Below are 19871 nucleotides of genomic sequence, written 5' to 3'. Positions count from 1 at the left end.
ACCCCCCCACCGGAGAAGCTGAGACCCCCCCCCCCCACCGGAGAACCTGAGACCCCCCCCCCCACCGGAGAACCTGAGACCCCGCCCACCGGAGAACCTGAGACCCCCCCCCCCCACCGGAGAACCTGGGACTGAACAGAATCGGGCATGAAGAGGCGTTTGGAGGGTCCACTGCCAGGGTCAGGTTGAATCCGCTGGGCCTCGCTGACTATGGATTCTATCTCCCAGGTGAGGGCAGCCACTACACAGGATGGTGGAAGGATGGTCTCGGGGTTGGGAAGACCCACCTCGGAGAGGTATTGACGGGAGAGAGCATCAGGCTTCCCGTTCTTGGACCCCGGACGACAGGTGAGTGTGAACATGAATCGGCCAAAAAGTAATGTCCAACGGGCCTGGCGGGATTCCAGGCGTTTGGCGGTTTGGACATATTCTTCGTTCTTGTGATCGGTTCAGACGATAAACGGATGTTCCGCTCCCTCCAGTCAGTGCCTTCACCAGGGGCGAAGCTACGGAAAATAGCGCCTATGGCAAGCACTGAAATTGAGCCCCTGTCCAAACATCTGACACCCATCTTTTAGATAACTTTACCATAATATCAGCTCAAAATACAAGTCAAGCTTGTTAATCTTTTAGTTAACAAATTATGGCACTACATGAAAATTAAAACTGCCCCTTCCTTGCTTCCACTGATGCAAATTGGTCGATGATGTGATCGAAGTCAGATTTTCCAGTTTCTTCTCTTTCTACACTCAGCAGAGCAAGATCACAGAGTCTGCCTTGACCATGGAGGCTCTCAAATACGAAAGTATTAGTTTTAACTTGCTGAATGATCTCTCACAGCTGGCGATGGTTAACATTATCTGAACAGCAATGCGAAGATTGGGGAAGACGCTCTCATCTCCATACTGAACAATAAATTCAAGAAGCTCTTCAGGTCTTGATATTTTCGTGTTGACCCACCTTGTTAGCAACATTCTGCAATCCAAAATTTTCTTCATATAGCTGCTGTCCATCAACATCAGAGCTGTACAATTCGCCCAAACTTTCGCACTCCTTCTTTAGGTCATTCTGTCAGCGTCGTAACACAGTCCCTCGACATCGAGAAGGAAACCAAACTTGGCGTCAGTGTCGTGCAAACGAGCGAACCTTTCGTCCATTTCTCTGGGAAAACCGTCCGGTGTTCCCTTCATGAACCTTTCCATTTCCTCCGTAGCTGTTCTCCCAGCGTCTCTCGAGTTTTCATCATCCATTCAATTCCTTCGTCTCTGACGTCTTTCAACTTCAATATTCCATTCTTGACAGAGATTGACGCCTTCATCGAGTGACTCACCGACCAACACTTCTGTTTCATCATAAAAATAATCCCGGAGGACTTTCAGCACCATGAAAGTTCATGCTAGGATCCTGCAGCCTCTTTTGAATACAGTCAATGCGAATGAGTACTTTGTTCCAAAATCCCAGCAAAAATCAGAAAATCGCAACTCAGCATGCGGTTGTACAGCTGCCTTGCGTCACTTCTTGTTTCTCTGGTCTCGTTTTCATCGTCTATCATGTCCTGGAGGACTTGAAGCATGTGCTGTAGTATTCTAGTGACTTCTAGTGTCTAATACTAGGGAAGTCAAGGAGCGAGAGAAAAATATCAACCTGGACGTGAGCACAGAATAACAAACCGGAAAACCTGGACTAGGACTTGGCACTCGGACTTGACTGTGAACTCAGGTCCTAGCAGGGACTCTGTCCCTAGGTCTTGACTTGGCTCTTGACTTAGAACTCGGGCTTGACTTGACCTGGAACCAGGGCTGAAGCTCAGACTCGGACTTGACTAGACTTGGACTCTTCTTGGACACAGGACACAGAGCCGGGACTCTCCTTGGACATGGGACACAGAGCCGGGACTCTTCTTGGACACAGGACACAGAGCCGGGACTCTTCTTGGACACAGGACACAGAGCCGGGACTCTTCTTGGTCACAGGACACAGAGCCGGGCTCAACCTTGGACATGGGACACAGAGCCGGGCTCAACCTTGGACACAGGACACAGAGCCGGGACTCTTCTTGGACACAGGACACAGAGCCGGGACTCTCCTTGGACACAGGACACAGAGCCGGGAACCTTCTTGGACACAGGACACAGAGCCGGGCTCAACCTTGGACACGGGACACAGAGCCGGGACTCTCCTTGGACACAGGACACAGAGCCGGGCTCAACCTTGGACACAGGACACAGAGCCGGGACTCTCCTTGGACACAGGACACAGAGCCGGGACTCTTCTTGGACACAGGACACAGAGCCGGGCTCAACCTTGGACACAGGACACAGAGCCGGGCTCAACCTTGGACACAGGACACAGAGCCGGGCTCAACCTTGGACACAGGACACAGAGCCGTGCTCAACCTTGGACACAGGACACAGAGCCGGGCTCAACCTTGGACACAGGACACAGAGCCGGGACTCTTCTTGGACACAGGACACAGAGCCGGGAACCTTCTTGGACACAGGACACAGAGCCGGGCTCAACCTTGGACACAGGACACAGAGCCGGGCTCAACCTTGGACACAGGACACAGAGCCGGGACTCTTCTTGGACACAGGACACAGAGCCGGGCTCAACCTTGGACACAGGACACAGAGCCGGGACTCTTCTTGGACACAGGACACAGAGCCGGGAACCTTCTTGGACACAGGACACAGAGCCGGGCTCAACCTTGGACACAGGACACAGAGCCGGGCTCAACCTTGGACACAGGACACAGAGCCGGGAACCTTCTTGGACACAGGACACAGAGCCGGGCTCAACCTTGGACACAGGTCACAGAGCCGGGCTCAACCTTGGACACAGGACACAGAGCCGTGCTCAACCTTGGACACAGGACACAGAGCCGGGCTCAACCTTGGACACAGGACACAGAGCCGGGCTCAACCTTGGACACAGGACACAGAGCCGGGCTCAACCTTGGACACAGGACACAGAGCCGGGCTCAACCTTGGACACAGGACACAGAGCCGGGTTCAACCTTGGACACAGGACACAGAGCCGGGACTCTTCTTGGACACAGGACACAGAGCCGGGCTCAACCTTGGACACAGGACACAGAGCCGGGACTCTTCTTGGACACAGGACACAGAGCCGGGAACCTTCTTGGACACAGGACACAGAGCCGGGCTCAACCTTGGACACAGGACACAGAGCCGGGCTCAACCTTGGACACAGGACACAGAGCCGGGAACCTTCTTGGACACAGGACACAGAGCCGGGCTCAACCTTGGACACAGGTCACAGAGCCGGGCTCAACCTTGGACACAGGACACAGAGCCGTGCTCAACCTTGGACACAGGACACAGAGCCGGGCTCAACCTTGGACACAGGACACAGAGCCGGGCTCAACCTTGGACACAGGACACAGAGCCGGGCTCAACCTTGGACACAGGACACAGAGCCGGGCTCAACCTTGGACACAGGACACAGAGCCGGGCTCAACCTTGGACACAGGACACAGAGCCGGGCTCAACCTTGGACACAGGACACAGAGCCGGGACTCTTCTTGGACACAGGACACAGAGCCGGGCTCAACCTTGGACACAGGACACAGAGCCGGGACTCTTCTTGGACACAGGACACAGAGCCGGGACTCTTCTTGGACACAGGACACAGAGCCGGGACTCTCCTTGGACACAGGACACAGAGCCGGGCTCAACCTTGGACACAGGACACAGAGCCGGGCTCAACCTTGGACACGGGACACAGAGCCGGGCTCAACCTTGGACACGGGACACAGAGCCGGGCTCAACCTTGGACACAGGACACAGAGCCGGGCTCAACCTTGGACACAGGACACAGAGCCGGGAACCTTCTTGGACACAGGACACAGAGCCGGGCTCAACCTTGGACACAGGTCACAGAGCCGGGCTCAACCTTGGACACAGGACACAGAGCCGTGCTCAACCTTGGACACAGGACACAGAGCCGGGCTCAACCTTGGACACAGGACACAGAGCCGGGCTCAACCTTGGACACAGGACACAGAGCCGGGCTCAACCTTGGACACAGGACACAGAGCCGGGCTCAACCTTGGACACAGGACACAGAGCCGGGCTCAACCTTGGACACAGGACACAGAGCCGGGACTCTTCTTGGACACAGGACACAGAGCCGGGCTCAACCTTGGACACAGGACACAGAGCCGGGACTCTTCTTGGACACAGGACACAGAGCCGGGACTCTTCTTGGACACAGGACACAGAGCCGGGCTCAACCTTGGACACAGGACACAGAGCCGGGCTCAACCTTGGACACAGGACACAGAGCCGGGCTCAACCTTGGACACGGGACACAGAGCCGGGACTCTCCTTGGACACGGGACACAGAGCCGGGAACCTTCTTGGACACAGGACACAGAGCCGGGCTCAACCTTGGACACAGGACACAGAGCCGGGACTCTTCTTGGACACAGGACACAGAGCCGGGACTCTCCTTGGACACAGGACACAGAGCCGGGACTCTCCTTGGACACAGGACACAGAGCCGGGACTCTCCTTGGACACAGGACACAGAGCCGGGACTCTCCTTGGTATGGGATTCTGGTGCCGAGCTTTTTGATGTGGGTTTCCGATGGGGGCGGTCCCGGAAAGAAATAGATGGACCCTGAGCTATTTAAGTTGAAAGCCTGAAATGGGGATCAGCTGCCTCAACTGACGCGCCCAACGGAACAAGGGAAAACAGAAACAACCGGAATGCGGACTTCACGGACCGGACCGTGACACAGCCACCTCTTTCAGATCACTGGGGTGTAGTCCATTTAGTCTGGATGATTTATCTAACGTCAGATCCTTCAGTTTCCCAAGCACCTGTTCCCTAGTAATGGCAACTTCAGTCACGTCTGCCCCCGACACTCGAAGAACATCAGGCAGACTGCTCATGTCTCCCACAGTGAAGACTGATACAAAGATTTATTCCATTTGCCTGTCATTTCTTTGTCACCCGTTCCTAAATCTGCAGCATCGTTTACCAGTGGTTTGATATCAACTCTTTCGTCTCCTTTAGACTTTATACATTGGAAGAAATTTCCGGTAACTTCTTTAATATTATTAACTAGCATACCTTTTCTGTTCCACATTTTCTGTCTTTATGGTTTTTAGCTGGCTTTAGTTGGTTTTTAAATGCTTCCCAATCCTCTAACTTCTCACTATTTTCCTTCTATTTTATACCCCCAATTTAGCTTTTATTTTGACTTACCTAGTCAGCCACGGTTGTGTCAACCTGGCTTTAGAACACTTCTTCTTTGGGATATATCTAGCCCGCACCGTCCGAAATACTCCCAGCAATCCCAGCCTTCCTACTCCATCGTCATCCCTGCTGATGTCCTCTTGCAATCACTTTAGACCATAAGATAATGTAGTTATAGGTCACTTGGAGGACGAGATGTGGGAACTGATGTTGGGCAATGAGGAAATTGCCGAGACTTTGAATAACTATTTTGTGTCGGTCTTTACAGTGGAGAAAACATCTAACAGGCCAAAGAGAGATGTTCTGGATGTGATGGGAGGTGAGGACCTTAATACCTTAGCTATAACTAAGGAGATAGTGCTGAGCAAACTTGTGGGCCTGAAGATAGTTAAGTCCCCTGGTCCTGACGGAATGCATCTCAGGGTACTGAAAGAAATGGCAGAAGTTCTAGTAGAGGCTTTGGTGATAATTTACCAAAATTCTCTGTATTCGGGGCTGGTCCTAACGGATTGGAAGATGGCGAATGTCACACCACTATTCAAAACAGGATGTAGGCAGAAGGCAGGTAGCTATACGGCAGTTAGTGGAAAAATGCTTGAAGCTCTCATTAAAGAAGAATTAGCGAGGCATCTGGAAAGAAATGGATCCATCGGGCAGACACAACAAGAATTCAGAAAAGACAGGTCCTGTTTGACAAACTTGCTGGAGTTCTTTGAGAATATAATGAGCACAGTGGATAGAGGGGAATAGATGGACATTATTTACATGGATTTCCAGAAGGTATTCGATAAGGTGCCACATAAAGGACTTATCTATAAGATAAGGATGCATAAAGTCGGGGTGGTGTATTAGCATGAATAGAGGATTGATTACCTAATAGAAAGCAGAGAGTTGGGATACATGGGTGGCAATCAGTAGTGAGTGGTGTGCCACAGGGGTCAGTGCTGGGCCCCCAACTGTTCATGATATACAACGATCTGGAAGAGGGGGCCGAGTGTAGTGTATCTAAGTTTGCTGATGACACTAAGTTGATTGGAAAAGCAAATTGTGCAGAGGATTCGGAGAGTCTACAGAAAGATATATTTAGGTTGGGTGAGTGGGCAAGGGTCTGGCAGATGGAGTACAGTTGGTAAATGCGAGGTCATCCTGTTAGGAAGGAAAAATAAAAGACCAGATTATCATTTAAATGGTAAAAATTGCAGCATGCTGCTGTGCAGAGGGACTTGGGAGTGCTTGTGCATGTATCACAAAAGGTTGGTTTGCATGTGCAGCAGGCTAGCAAGAAGGCAAATGGAATGTTGGCCTTCATTGCTAGAGAGATTGAATTTAAGTGCAGGGAGCTTATTCTGCAACTGTACAGGGTACTGGTGAGGCCACATCTCGAGTACTGCTTGCAGTTCTGGTCTCCTTACTTGTGGAAGGATATCACACAAAATGCTGGTGGAACACATCAGGCCAGGCAGCATCTATAAGGAGAAGCTGCCTAGCCTGCTGTGTTCCACCAGCATTTTGCGTGTGTTGCTTGAATTTCCAGCATCTGTAGATTTCCTCGAGTTTGCTTGTGGAAGGATATACTGACTTTGGAGGTGGTGCAGAGGAGGTTCACCAGGTTGATTCCAGAGATGAAGGGGTTAGACTATAAGGAGAAATCGAGTTGCCTGGGACTATACTCGCTGAAATTCAGAAGAATTAGAGGAGATTTTATAGAAGCATAAAATATGAAAGGGATAATTAAGATAGGGACAGGAAAGTTGCTTCCACTGATGGGTGAGACAAGAACTAGGGGACACAGCCTCAATATTCAGGGGAGTATATTTAGGATGGTGAGGAGGAACTGCTTTTCCCAGAGAGTGGTGACTCTGTGGAATTCTCTGCCCAACGAAGCAGTGGAGGCTGCCTCAGTAAATACATATAAGACAAGGTTGGATAGATTTTTGCATAGGAGGGAAATTAACAGTTATGGGGAAAAGACAGGTAGATGGAAATGAGTCCATAGCTAGATCAGCCATGATCTTATCGAATGGCGGAGCATGTTCAATGAACCGGATGGCCTACCCCTGCTCCTATTTCTTATGTTCTTATATATGAATAGAATTTTGGCCCATTGAGTCTGCTCCGCCATTTAATCATAGCTAGTACTCCCCCCCCCCACCTCTTCAGGCCACTCCTCCTCCTTTTCCCCGTACCCTTTGATGTCGTGGCCCATCAATCTCTGTCCTAGATGTACCCACGGACTGGCCTCCACAGCTGCTGTGGAAACAAATTCACCACCCTCTGGCTGAAGAAATTTCTCTGCCTCTCCGTTTTAGATGGAAGCCCCTCTATCCTGAGGCTGTGCCCTCTTGTCCTCGACTCCCCCACCATAAGAAAAATCTTTTCCACACCTACTCTGTCTAGGCCTTTCAATATTACAATGTCCCTTTGCTTCTCAGATTTTTGGATTTTCTCCCGAAATAGAAAATAGTCAGCACATTTATTTCTTCAACCAAGGTGCATGAATATGCTTTATCCAACATTGTATTTCATTTCCCACTTTCTTGCCCATTTTTCTAATCTGTATAAGTCCTTTTTCAGCCTTCCTGTTTCCTCAATGATACCTGCCCCTCCACCAATCTTTGTATCATCTGCAAACTTGGCAACAAAGCCATCTATTCCATCATCTAAATCATTGATATACAGCATAAAGAATCAATCCCAACACCGACCCCTTGCGGAACACCATTAATCACTGGCAGCCAACCAGAAAAGGATCCTTTTATTCCCACTCACTGCCTCCGACCAATCAGTCAATATTCTAACCATGAGTAACTTTTGTGTAATGCCATAGGCTCTTAATTTGGTAACCCTTGTGTGTAGCATCTTGTCAAAGGCCTTCTGAAATTCCAAATATACAATATCTATCCTATTTGTAATCTCTTCAAAGAATTCCAACTGGATTGGCAGGCAAGATTTTCCCTGAAGGAAACCGTGCTGACTTTGTCCTTTCTTGTCCCGAGTCACCAAGTACTCCATAACCTCATCCCTAACAATTGACCACCATCTTCCACCGAGGTCAGGCTAGCTAGTCTATAATTTCCTTTCTTTTGGCCCCCTCCTTTCTTAAAGAGTGGAGTGACATTTGCTATTTTCTAGTCATCTGGAACTATGCCAGAGTCCAATGACTCTTGATTCTAGTTCCTCCACAACCTTTGCTGCTACCTCTTTTAGAACCCTAAGGTGCCGTACATCTGGTCCAGGTGACTCGTGTACCCTTAGGTCTTTCAGCTTTTTGAGCACCTTCTCCCTTATAACAGTAACTCACTCACTTCTCTTCCCTCACACCCTTCAATACTGGCACACTGCTGGTGTCTTCCACAGTGAAGACTGATGTAAAATACTCATTTCCTTCATCTGCCATCTCCTTGGACCACATTATTATTTCTCCAGCTGCATTTTCTAGCGGTCCTATATCCACTCTAATCTCTCTTTTAATTTTTATATACGGGGAAAAGTTGTTTCTATCCGCTTTGATATTGTTTGCTAGCAGACTTTCATAATTCATCTTTGCCCTCATAAAGAAGCTTTTACTTCCTTTCTGTACGTTTTAAAAGCTTCCCAGTCCTCCATCATTCGACTAATTTTTGCTTTACTATACGCCCTCTCTTTTGCTTTTACATTAACTTTGACTTCCCCTGTCAGCCATCGTTGTACTATTTTGCCATTTGAGTATTTCCTTGGTTTTAGAATGTATCTATTGTGCACCTTCCTCATTTCCCCAGTAACCCACGTCATTACTGCTCTGCTGTCATCCATACCAAAATCTTCTTCCAATTTACTTTGGCCAACTCCCCTTTCTGTAATTTCCTTTACTCTACTGAAACTGAATAAGTATTTTGTATCATGTTCACTGCGGAAGACACTAGCGGCGTGCCAGATGTTGAAGGGTGTGAGGAAAAAGAAACGGATGTTACTACTACAGGGAAGAAGATGCTCAAAAAGCTGAAAGACTCAAGGGTACATTAGTCACCCGGACCAAATGAAAAGCACCCTAGGCTTCTGAAAGAGGTAGTAGTAGAGATTGTGGAGATATTAGTAATGGTCTTTGAAAAATCATTGGATCCTAGCATGGTTCCAGAGGAATGGAAAATGGCAAATCTCACCCCACTCTTTAAAAAAAAAAGGAGGAAGGCAGCAGAGATGAAATTATGGACCAGTTAGCCTGACCTCAGTGGTCGGGAAGTTGTTGGAGTCAATTGTTAAGGATGAGGTTATGGAGTACTTGGTGACACAGGACAAGATAGATCAATGACAGTATAGTTTCCATAAGGGAAAACCTTGCCTGACAAACCTTCTTTGATGAGATTACAAGTAGGATAGATAAACAGATGCAGTGGAGGTTGTATATTTAGACTTTCAGAAGGCCTTTGACAAGGTGCCCCACATGAGGCTGCTTACCAAGTTTAGATGCCATGTTATTACAGGAATGTTACCTGCATGGTTAGAGCATTGGCTGATTGGTAGCAGGCAGTGAGTGGGAATAAAAGGCTGCCAGTGACTAGTGGTTTTCCACAGGAATCAGTGTTGGGACAGCTTCGGTTTATGCTGAAAATAAATAACTTAGATAATGAAATAGATGACTTTACCATCATAGTTGCCAAGTTTGAGATGTAGATGAGACAAAGATTGGTGGAGGAGCAGATAGTGTTGAGGAAACAGGTGGGCTCCAGGAGGCCTTAGACAGATTGGGAGAATAGACAAGAGTGGCAAATGAAATACAATGTTAGAACATGCAAGGTCATAAATATGTGGACAATTTTTTTAAACAGGGAAGTCCAAAAATGTGAAGTCCTTGTGCAGAACACCCTGAAGGTTATCTTACAGGTTTAGTTGGTGGTGAGGAAGGGTGAGGTTATGGAGTTCATGGTGACACGGACTCAAGAGGTCTAGAATACAAGAGCAGGGATGTGATGCTGCGGCTTTAAAGGGCACTGATGAGGCATCACCTTAAGTATTATAAACTGTTTTGGGCTCCTCATCTAAGAAAAGATATGGTGGCATTGGAGAAGCTTCAGAGGAGGTTCACAAGGATGATTCCGGGAATGAAAGGATTATCATACAAAGAACATTTCATAGCTCTGCATCTGTACTCACTAGAATTTAGAGGGATGAGGGGGGAATCTCACTGAATGTAAAAAGGCCTAGACATAGTAGATGTGGAAAGGATGTTTCCCATGGTGGGAGAGTCTAGGACAAGAGGGCAGAGTAGATGTGGAAAGGATGTTTCCCATGGTGGGGGAGTCTAGGACAAGAGGGCACAGTATCAGGATAGAGGGGCGTTCATTCAAAACAGAGTTGCGGAGAAATTTCTTTAGCCAGAGGTTGGTAAATTTGTCGAATTTATTACCACAGGCAGACATGGAGGCCATGTCATTGTGTGTTTTTAAGGCAGCACTTGGTAGGTTTTTGATTGAACACAGCATCAAAAGTTACTTAGAGAAGGCTGGGGAATAGGGGCTGAGAAGGGGGGAAGGGATAAGCTATGACTGAATGACGGAGCAGACTCATTTGACCAAACAGCCTAATTCAGCTCCTCTGTCTTATGGTCTTATGAAAATGCTGCTACACCGGACTTCACCTTCTCCTCATCAAATTTCAAGTTGAACTCAATTATATTGTAATCACTGGTCCAAAGGATTCCTTTACCTAATCACCTCTGGTTCATCACATAACATCCAATCCTAAAAATGCTCTAAAAAGGCATCTTGTAGGCATTCAACAAATTCACTCTTTTGTTCCATTACCAGCCTGACTTTCCCAATCGACCTGCATGTTATAATCTCCCATGACTATCATTCATTTGCCATTTGACATGCCTTTTCTATTTCAATATAACCATATAACCATATACCAATCACAGCACGGAAACAGGCCATCTCGGCCCTCCTAGTCCGTGCCGAACTCTTAATCTCAGCTAGTCCCACCTACCTGCACTCAGCCCATAACCCTCCACTCCTTTCCTGTCCATATACCTATCCAATTTTACCTTAAATGACACAACTGAACTGGCCTCTACTACTTCTACAGGAAGCTCATTCCACACAGCTATCACTCTCTAAAGAAATACCCCCTCGAGTTTCCCTTAAACTTCTGCCCCCTAACTCTCAAATCATGTCCTCTTGTTTGAATCTCCCCTATTCTCAATGGAAACAGCCTATTCACGTCAACTCTATCTATCCCTCTCAAAATTTTAAATACCTCGATCAAATCCCCCCTCAACCTTCTACGCTCCAATGAATAGAGACCTAAGTTGTTCAACCTTTCTCTGTAACTTAAGTGCTGAGGTAACATCCTAGTAACATCCTAGGTCTATATGGACATCCTAGTAAACAGGTAACATCCTAGTAAATCGTCTCTGCACTCTCTCTAATTTATTGATATCTTTCCTATAATTCGGTGACCAAAACTGCACGCAATATTCCAAATTTGGCCTTACCAATGCCTTGTACAATTTTAACATTACATCCTAACTTCTGTACTCAATGCTTTGATTTATAAAGGCCAGCGTTCCAAAAGCCTTCTTCACCGCCCTATCTACATGAGATTCCACTTCAGGGAACTATGCACTGTTATTCCTAGATCTCTCTGTTCCTCTGCATTCCTCAATGCCCTACCATTTACCCTGTATGTTCTATTTGGATTATTCCTGCCAAAATGTAAAACCTCACACTTCTCAGCATTAAACTCCATCTGCCAACGTTCAGCCCATTCTTCTAACCGGCATAAATCTCCCTGCAAGCTTTGAAAACCCACCTCATTATCCACAACACCTCCTACCTTAGTATCATCGGCATACTTACTAATCCAATTTACCACCCCATCATCCAGATCATTTATGTATATTACAAACAACATTGGGCCCAAAACAGATCCCTGAGGCACCCCGCTAGTCACCGGCCTCCATCCCAATAAACAATTATCCACCACTACTCTCTGGCATCTCCCATCTAGCCACTGTTGAATCCATTTTATTACTCCAGCATTAATACCTTACGACTGAACCTTCTTAACTAACCTTCCATGTGGAACTTTGTCAAAGGCTTTGCTGAAGTCCATATAGACTACATCCACTGCCTTACCCTCGTCAACATTCCTCGTAACTTCTTCAAAAAATTCAATAAGGTTTGTCGAACATGACCTTCCACGCACAAATCCATGCTGGCTACTCCGAATCAAATCCTGTCTATCCAGATAATTATTAATACTATCTCTAAGAATATTTTCCATTAATTTACCCACCACTGATGTCAAACTGACAGGTCTATAATTGCTAGGCTTACTTCTAGAACTCTTTTTAAACAATGGAACCACATGAGCAATACGCCAATCCTCCGGCACAATCCCCGTTTCTAATGACATCTTAAAGATCTCTGTCAGAGCTCCTGCTATTTCTACACAAACTTCCCTCAAGGTCCTGGGGAAAATCCTGTCAGGATCCGGAGATTTATCCACTTTTAAATTTCTTTAAAGCGCCAGTACTTCCACCTCTTTAATTGTCATAGGTTCCATAACTTCCTTACTTGTTTCCCACACCTTACACAATTCAATATCCTTCTCCTTAGTGAATACCGAAGAGAAGAAATTGTTCAAAATCTCTCCCATCTCCCTCGGTTCCACACATAGCTGACCACTCTGATTCTCTAAGGGGCCAATTTTATCCCTCACTATCCTCTTGCTTTTAATATAACTGTAGAAACCTTTCGGATTTACTTTCACCTTATTTGCCAAACCAACCTCGTATCTTCTTTTAGCTTTTCTAATCTTTCTTAAGATTCCTTTTACATTCTTTATATTCCTCGAGCAATTCCTTTACATGCTGCCTATATCTATTGTAGACATCCCTCTTTTTCCGAACCAAATTTCTAATATCCCTTGAAAAGCATGGTGCTTTCAAACCTTTAACCTTTCCTTTCAACCTAACAGGAACATAAAGATTCTGTACCCTCATAATTTCACCTTTAAATGACCTCCATTTCTCCATTACATCCTTCCCATAAAACAACTTGACCCAATCCACTCTCTCTAAATCCCTTCGCATCTCCTCAAAGTTAGCCTTTCGCCAATCAAAAATCTCAACTCTAGGTCCTGTCCTGTCCTTCTCCATAATTATATTGAAGCTAATGCTATTGTGATCACTGGACCCGAAGTGCTCCCCAACACATACATCTGTCAGCTGACCTATCGCATTCCCTAACAGGAGATCCAACACTGCCCCATCTCTAGTCGGTACTTCTATGTATTGTTGCAAAAAACTATCCTGCACACATTTCACAAACTCTAAACCATCCAGCCCTTTTACAGAATGAGCTTCCCAGTCTACGTGTGGAAAATTAAAATCTCCCACAATCACCACCTTGTGTTTACTACAAATATCTGCTGTCTCCTTACACATTTGCTCTTCCAACTCACACTCCCCATTAGGTGGCCTATAATACACTCCTATCAGTGTTACTGCACCTTTCCCATTCCTCAATTCCACCCAAATGGCCTCCCTAGAGGAGCTCTCTAATCTATCCTTCCAAAGCACCGCCATAAGATTTTCTCGGACAAGCAATGCAACACCTCCTCCTCTGGCCCCTCCTACTCTATCACACCTGAAGCAACTAAATCCAGGAATATTTAGTTGCCAATCACACCCTTCCTGCAACCATGTTTCACTAATAGCTACAACATCATAATTCCAGGTATCAATCCACGCTTTAAGCTCATCCACCTTTCTTACAATGCTCCTAGCATTAAAATAGATACATTTAAGATACTCTCCACCCCCTTCTCTCTTTTCATTCCTAACAATGCATTCAAATTTATTATCCTTTTCTTTCTTCTCCCCTACATCTTCGGGCTGAGTGCATCCCTTCTCCATCACCTGCCTTTCCTCCCTCACACACTGTCTATTTACTTGCTCTACTGGTGAACTAACCTCCTCTCCCATGGTTTCCTCAAATTGATTCCCGCCCCCCCCCCCATTCTTACTAGTTTAAAGTCCGCCCTGTAGTCCTAGCAAACCTCCCCGCTAGGATATTGGTCCCCCCAGGGTTCAAGCGTAACCCATCCTTCTTGAACAGGTCATGCCTGCCCCAGAAGAGGTCCCAATGATCCAGAAACTTGAATCCCTGCCCCCTGCTCCAATCCCACAGCCACGCATTCATCCTCCACCTAATTCTATTCCTACTCTCACTGTCGCACGGCACAGGCAGTAGTCCCGAGATTACTACCTTTGTGGTCCTTCTTCTTAACTGCCTTCCTAACTCCCTATACTCTCGTTTCAGGACCTCTTCCCCTTTCCTACCTCTGTCATTGGTACCTACATGTACCACGACCTCTGGCTCCTCACCCTCCCACTTCAGGATATATAACAGGATATTTTCCTGTTGTAAGATGTGGTCCACATCCCAGCTACTGTTTGGAGGCCTGTATATAACTGCCATCAAGGTCCTGTTACCCTTGCAGTTTCTTAACTCAACCCACAAGGATTCAACATCTTCCAATCCTATGTCACACCTTTCTACTGATTTGATGCCATTCTTTACCAGTCGAGCCAGACCTCCCCCCTGCCTCCCTTCCTATCCCTCTGTTATAACGTGTAACTTTGGACATTCAGCTCCCAACTACACCCATCCTTCAGTCACGATTCAATGATGGCCACAATATCATACCTGACTATCTTTAATAGTGCAACAAGTTCATCCACCTTACTTCTTGTACTCTGCACAATGAGATACAACACCTTGAGTTCCGTATTTTCTATCCTTTCTGACTCTGCATCCCTGTTGACTGCAACTAAGTCCCATCACCTTCCTGCCCTCCCTGACAATCTGACTGCACACTTTGTTTTCGTCCTCAGTGTCCTGCCTCACATCCATCATCATGAAGTGTTTTGAGAGGCTCGTCATGAGGCACATCAAGACCCTGCTGCCCCCCCGCACTGGAACCCCTGCAGTTTGCTTATCGTCCCAACTGCCCAACAGACAAAGCCATCGCCGCCACCTGGCCCTAATCCACCTGAAGCTGCATCTCCAACACCATCACACTGAGCACGGGGCTCCCCAGGGTTGCATGCTCAGTCCACAGCTGTTCACTCTGCTGACCCACGACTGTGTGCTCAGTCCACTGCTGACCCACGACTGTGTGCTCAGTCCACTGCTGTTCACTCTGCTGACCCACGACTGTGTGCTCAGTCCACTGCTGTTCACTCTGCTGACCCACGACTGTGTGCTCAGTCCACTGCTGACCCACGACTGTGTGCTCAGTCCACCGCTGTTCACTCTGCTGACCCACGACTGTGTGCTCAGTCCACTGCTGTTCTCTCTGCTGACCCACGACTGTGTGCTCAGTCCACTGCTGTTCTCTCTGCTGACCCACGACTGTGTGCTCAGTCCACTGCTGTTCACTCTGCTGACCCACGACTGTGTGCTCAGTCCACTGCTGTTCACTCTGCTGACCCACGACTGTGTGCTCAGTCCACTGCTGTTCACTCTGCTGACCCACGACTGTGTGCTCAGTCCACTGCTGTTCACTCTGCTGACCCACGACTGTGTGCTCAGTCCACTGCTGTTCACTCTGCTGACCCACGACTGTGTGCTCAGTCCACTGCTGTTCACTCTGCTGACCCACGACTGTGTGCTCAGTCCACTGCTGTTCACTCTGCTGACCCACGACTGTGTGCTCAGTCCACTGCTGACCCACGACTGTGTGCTCAGTCCACTGCTGTTCTCTCTGCTGACCCACGACTGTGTGCTCAGTCCACTGCTGTTCTCTCTGCTGACCCACGACTGTGTGCTCAGTCCACTGCTGTTCTCTCTGCTGACCCACGACTGTGTGCTCAGTCCACTGCTGACCCACGACTGTGTGCTCAGTCCACTGCTGTTCTCTCTGCTGACCCACGACTGTGTGCTCAGTCCACTGCTGACCCACGACTGTGTGCTCAGTCCACTGCTGTTCACTCTGCTGACCCACGACTGTGTGCTCAGTCCACTGCTGTTCACTCTGCTGACCCACGACTGTGTGCTCAGTCCACTGCTGTTCACTCTGCTGACCCACGACTGTGTGCTCAGTCCACTGCTGTTCACTCTGCTGACCCACGACTGTGTGCTCAGTCCACTGCTGTTCACTCTGCTGACCCACGACTGTGTGCTCAGTCCACTGCTGTTCTCTCTGCTGACCCACGACTGTGTGCTCAGTCCACTGCTGACCCACGACTGTGTGCTCAGTCCACTGCTGTTCTCTCTGCTGACCCACGACTGTGTGCTCAGTCCACTGCTGTTCACTCTGCTGACCCACGACTGTGTGCTCAGTCCACTGCTGACCCACGACTGTGTGCTCAGTCCACTGCTGTTCTCTCTGCTGACCCACGACTGTGTGCTCAGTCCACTGCTGACCCACGACTGTGTACTCAGTCCACTGCTGTTCACTCTGCTGACCCACGACTGTGTGCTCAGTCCACTGCTGTTCACTCTGCTGACCCACGACTGTGTGCTCAGTCCACTGCTGTTCACTCTGCTGACCCACGACTGTGTGCTCAGTCCACTGCTGACCCACGACTGTGTGCTCAGTCCACTGCTGACCCACGACTGTGTGCTCAGTCCACTGCTGACCCACGACTGTGTGCTCAGTCCACTGCTGTTCACTCTGCTGACCCACGACTGCGTGCTCAGTCCACTGCTGTTCTCTCTGCTGACCCACGACTGTGTGCTCAGTCCACTGCTGTTCACTCTGCTGACCCACGACTGTGTGCTCAGTCCACTGCTGACCCACGACTGTGTGCTCAGTCCACTGCTGTTCTCTCTGCTGACCCACGACTGTGTGCTCAGTCCACTGCTGTTCACTCTGCTGACCCACGACTGTGTGCTCAGTCCACTGCTGTTCTCTCTGCTGACCCACGACTGTGTGCTCAGTCCACTGCTGTTCTCTCTGCTGACCCACGACTGTGTGCTCAGTCCACTGCTGTTCTCTCTGCTGACCCACGACTGTGTGCTCAGTCCACTGCTGTTCTCTCTGCTGACCCACGACTGTGTGCTCAGTCCACTGCTGTTCACTCTGCTGACCCACGACTGTGTGCTCAGTCCACTGCTGACCCACGACTGTGTGCTCAGTCCACTGCTGTTCACTCTGCTGACCCACGACTGTGTGCTCAGTCCACTGCTGTTCACTCTGCTGACCCACGACTGTGTGCTCAGTCCACTGCTGTTCTCTCTGCTGACCCACGACTGTGTGCTCAGTCCACTGCTGTTCACTCTGCTGACCCACGACTGTGTGCTCAGTCCACTGCTGTTCACTCTGCTGACCCACGACTGTGTGCTCAGTCCACTGCTGACCCACGACTGTGTGCTCAGTCCACTGCTGACCCACGACTGTGTGCTCAGTCCACTGCTGACCCACGACTGTGTGCTCAGTCCACTGCTGACCCACGACTGTGTGCTCAGTCCACTGCTGACCCACGACTGTGTGCTCAGTCCACTGCTGTTCACTCTGCTGACCCACGACTGTGTGCTCAGTCCACTGCTGTTCTCTCTGCTGACCCACGACTGTGTGCTCAGTCCACTGCTGTTCTCTCTGCTGACCCACGACTGTGTGCTCAGTCCACTGCTGTTCACTCTGCTGACCCACGACTGTGTGCTCAGTCCACTGCTGTTCACTCTGCTGACCCACGACTGTGTGCTCAGTCCACTGCTGTTCTCTCTGCTGACCCACGACTGTGTGCTCAGTCCACTGCTGTTCTCTCTGCTGACCCACGACTGTGTGCTCAGTCCACTGCTGTTCACTCTGCTGACCCACGACTGTGTGCTCAGTCCACTGCTGTTCACTCTGCTGACCCACGACTGTGTGCTCAGTCCACTGCTGACCCACGACTGTGTGCTCAGTCCACTGCTGTTCTCTCTGCTGACCCACGACTGTGTGCTCAGTCCACTGCTGTTCTCTCTGCTGACCCACGACTGTGTGCTCAGTCCACTGCTGTTCACTCTGCTGACCCACGACTGTGTGCTCAGTCCACTGCTGTTCACTCTGCTGACCCACGACTGTGTGCTCAGTCCACTGCTGTTCTCTCTGCTGACCCACGACTGTGTGCTCAGTCCACTGCTGTTCACTCTGCTGACCCACGACTGTGTGCTCAGTCCACTGCTGTTCACTCTGCTGACCCACGACTGTGTGCTCAGTCCACTGCTGTTCTCTCTGCTGACCCACGACTGTGTGCTCAGTCCACTGCTGTTCTCTCTGCTGACCCACGACTGTGTGCTCAGTCCACTGCTGTTCACTCTGCTGACCCACGACTGTGTGCTCAGTCCACTGCTGTTCTCTCTGCTGACCCACGACTGTGTGCTCAGTCCACTGCTGTTCACTCTGCTGACCCACGACTGTGTGCTCAGTCCACTGCTGTTCTCTCTGCTGACCCACGACTGTGTGCTCAGTCCACTGCTGTTCACTCTGCTGACCCACGACTGTGTGCTCAGTCCACTGCTGACCCACGACTGTGTGCTCAGTCCACTGCTGTTCTCTCTGCTGACCCACGACTGTGTGCTCAGTCCACTGCTGTTCACTCTGCTGACCCACGACTGTGTGCTCAGTCCACTGCTGTTCTCTCTGCTGACCCACGACTGTGTGCTCAGTCCACTGCTGTTCTCTCTGCTGACCCACGACTGTGTGCTCAGTCCACTGCTGTTCTCTCTGCTGACCCACGACTGTGTGCTCAGTCCACTGCTGTTCTCTCTGCTGACCCACGACTGTGTGCTCAGTCCACTGCTGTTCACTCTGCTGACCCACGACTGTGTGCTCAGTCCACTGCTGACCCACGACTGTGTGCTCAGTCCACTGCTGTTCACTCTGCTGACCCACGACTGTGTGCTCAGTCCACTGCTGTTCACTCTGCTGACCCACGACTGTGTGCTCAGTCCACTGCTGTTCTCTCTGCTGACCCACGACTGTGTGCTCAGTCCACTGCTGTTCACTCTGCTGACCCACGACTGTGTGCTCAGTCCACTGCTGTTCACTCTGCTGACCCACGACTGTGTGCTCAGTCCACTGCTGTTCACTCTGCTGACCCACGACTGTGTGCTCAGTCCACTGCTGACCCACGACTGTGTGCTCAGTCCACTGCTGACCCACGACTGTGTGCTCAGTCCACTGCTGACCCACGACTGTGTGCTCAGTCCACTGCTGACCCACGACTGTGTGCTCAGTCCACTGCTGACCCACGACTGTGTGCTCAGTCCACTGCTGTTCACTCTGCTGACCCACGACTGTGTGCTCAGTCCACTGCTGTTCTCTCTGCTGACCCACGACTGTGTGCTCAGTCCACTGCTGTTCTCTCTGCTGACCCACGACTGTGTGCTCAGTCCACTGCTGTTCACTCTGCTGACCCACGACTGTGTGCTCAGTCCACTGCTGTTCACTCTGCTGACCCACGACTGTGTGCTCAGTCCACTGCTGTTCTCTCTGCTGACCCACGACTGTGTGCTCAGTCCACTGCTGTTCTCTCTGCTGACCCACGACTGTGTGCTCAGTCCACTGCTGTTCACTCTGCTGACCCACGACTGTGTGCTCAGTCCACTGCTGTTCACTCTGCTGACCCACGACTGTGTGCTCAGTCCACTGCTGACCCACGACTGTGTGCT

Source organism: Hypanus sabinus (genome assembly GCF_030144855.1).
Source record: "Hypanus sabinus isolate sHypSab1 chromosome 5 unlocalized genomic scaffold, sHypSab1.hap1 SUPER_5_unloc_1, whole genome shotgun sequence".
Taxonomy (NCBI): domain Eukaryota; kingdom Metazoa; phylum Chordata; class Chondrichthyes; order Myliobatiformes; family Dasyatidae; genus Hypanus; species Hypanus sabinus.
The sequence above is the reverse complement of the archived record's forward strand: the minus strand, read 5'-3'. Positions refer to the sequence as shown.